The sequence below is a fragment of the Bufo gargarizans genome, chromosome 7 (genome assembly GCF_014858855.1).
Source record: "Bufo gargarizans isolate SCDJY-AF-19 chromosome 7, ASM1485885v1, whole genome shotgun sequence".
Lineage (NCBI taxonomy): Eukaryota > Metazoa > Chordata > Amphibia > Anura > Bufonidae > Bufo > Bufo gargarizans.
The window spans coordinates 140,148,958-140,151,830 of NC_058086.1; the positions used below are offsets into that span (position 1 = coordinate 140,148,958).

Here is a 2,873-nt window from a genome sequence, read left to right on the forward strand (position 1 = left end):
TTTTAACCAGACACTTCCAAGCAGGGGGTGCCTGGTTGTCTCCCATTGACTTCCATTATACTTGGGCTCTTGGCTGAGCACACAAATACAGGGATGTGTTCGGGCTGAATACTTTGGTTCTCGCTCATCATTAACGACCAGTATCGGGGTGACCACGATGGTAATGCATATTGATCATGAAATGCATGAGGTTATAGCTGATAACTGGACGACAGTCCAGCAAACACGCCGACATCCATCTCATTCCTACAGTAGAATTAAAATACACAAGGGGGGGGGGGGAGTCCAAAATGACCAAGGGGGGTGGGGAAATGTACAAAAGGCGCCAAACCAAGCTAAAAGTGGGTGGTATAGTACCAGCATATTATACAGACAAAAAAAATACAAGTACAGGGTATATTTAGAAGGAATATTAAAAAGGTACAAAGTCCATTTGAGACCGATAGGTAGGCAAAGTCCAATTCCTGCTAGCGGTATCCGCAGAAGATTAAAAACAAAGGGTAAAAACAAGGAGTAAAATGGATGAGAAACATCCAGTGAGGCACTTACTTCACTGGGGGGTCGTCAGCAGGATAAGCATAAAACACCTGTGACGGTTCCCCCCTGGCCAGGATCGTGTGTAGAGTCTCAGTGAATGATGGCAGCGAGGCAGTGTGCTTCTGATCAAATCACCTTTATTGCAAGATATGTTGCTCAACGCGTTTCGGGGATCAAGGTTTCCCCTTCATCAGGAGCAAGTATGCGGATACCGCTAGCAGGAATTGGACTTTACCTACCTATCGGTCTCAAATTGACTTTGTACCTTTTTAATATTCCTTCTAAATATACCCTGTACTTGTATTTTATTTGTCTGTATAATATGCTGGTACTATACCACCAGGATACCACAATCTTGACCCACTTTTAGCTCGGTTGGGCGCCTTTTGTATGTTTCCCCACCCCCCTTGGTCATTTTGGACTCCCCCCTTGTGTATTTTAATTTTACATTGAGTGCCTTCATTGGACACTTCTTGGACTGCCTCCCTTGCGTTACTCAGACTCGCTTTACCACCACTGTCGGCGCCTACTTTCAGACACTCTGGGGATTTTTTCCAGATCCTTGAGTGGTTGAATAAACTTCCTTTTTTTTTTTTCCCCCTTTCTTCTCATTCCTACAGTGCAGGCTACACAATCATAGCTGGAAGGTAACTACTAACTGGTCGGTACAGGCAACACAAGCGAAAATCTTCATAAATAAGCCTTAGTATGTGCAGGTCTCACAGCCGCTGTAACAGAACAGTAAGAAGTTGTATAACATGTAGTAATCACTGCAGGGATCATGTCTAAGACATGTAAGACGTCTGGGGGGTCCCGAACATTGTGGACAAGGTCCGAGATGAAAGTCGTCCATCTGTTCAATACTTGATGTTAATTATGGCCAGCTCTGTGATGAATCCCTGTACTTGGATTATGTAGTCCTTACTGAGGAACTTCACAATGCGCTGATGCCACAGATGCCATCACCTTGACGAGCTGGGTTGCTGATAGGTGGATTCTAAAGTGTCTGAAGAATTGCGAGTTAAGACATTGGAATAAATTGTCTACTTCCTCCAACGTGACCTCATCCTTAGATTTATGAATATCATTCCATAAAGTCTTGAAGTCCTCTGGGTGGCATAAGAAATGTCCATGCAAGGTTTGACAGGCACAGAGAAAACAAGCTCTGTGGCCGACACTGATCCAGACACGTCATACCCGGTCCACATCGCTACTAGCCACGTGAGGTCCTAAGAACTGATCACTAACTTACCGAAATAACAGTCAAAGTATCTTTGGAACCACATCCCTGTGATAGCCATGAGTGCCTCAGAGCCGTTATACAGGAATAGCGGGAGGCAAGTAGATGTCTTTGGTAACACCTCCAATAGATCGTCCTCTGTGTACGTCCCACAGAACCAACCTGTCCACACAATCTAGTCCTCTGTGCTTGCCTTGGTGAGTGGAGGCTTGGATGAAATCTGTATGAGCACAGCCAGTGGATCTCTGTCCTTTTTTTTTTTTGAGTCCAGGTAAACAGGAAAATTTTGCTTTTAGGTTCAGCTCTCAGCCCACTTGAATGGCAAGACACTTCTGTTTCTCAGCAGCTATGTGGGCAGACAGGTTCTTGGAATACTCTTTCAGTCTGGGGTATGAGAAATCATACATTGGTGTCATGATGTACAGAGTCCATTGTTTTTGAAGGAGCAAAGCAGCCTGAGCAGGATCAAGAGTTTCCTACAGGGGGTGCGCTGCAGGATTTATCTTTTAGGCAAGCTCCGCAATGCAAACCGTCGATGTGCAAAGGTCAAGCTTCTGGGAGGATACCTTGAGCTGTGAAAATGACTGCTCCTTCGTGCCGATGACCTACTTCTGGGGGTTAACACCCCATTGGCTGATGTTTGCATATTCTTGCGTTAAATTATGTTCCCGTTCACTGACTGTAAACAGAGATCTTGACAAATGTATAATACTCTGCCCCATTTTTCTAGGCGCCACATCTCCAGTCCCCTGACCAGCCAGATTTAGCAGCATCTGTTCCAGGACATGAAGCAGTGGAATGACGTTGTTCATCCCATAGTCCTGGTGACTGACAAATAACATGGCCACTTCAAAGGGCCATTACAAATGGCAGGTGTCAAGCATGAGCTGCCACTGGCTGACATTGAAGTTACACAGGGAACTACTCCCATCCACTTGGATCATCAAGAAATCGTTGATGGCCTTTCTCTGTTCGTATAGTCGGTCCAACATATTTAGGGTGGAATTCCAACGAGTCGCTTATCAGCCTATGTTGAGGATGACGTTCTGCCCCTACAGGTCAAGGAGGGTGTGCTTTGCAGTGTACGAGTGGCTGA

General features: G+C 45.5%; 1 pseudogene; it reads right to left on the reverse strand.

Moving 5' to 3' along the window:
* Nucleotides 1-1,394: 1,394 nt before the first annotated feature.
* On the reverse strand, nt 1,395-2,423 carry LOC122943451 (annotated as a pseudogene).
* Nucleotides 2,424-2,873: the final 450 nt, after the last annotated feature.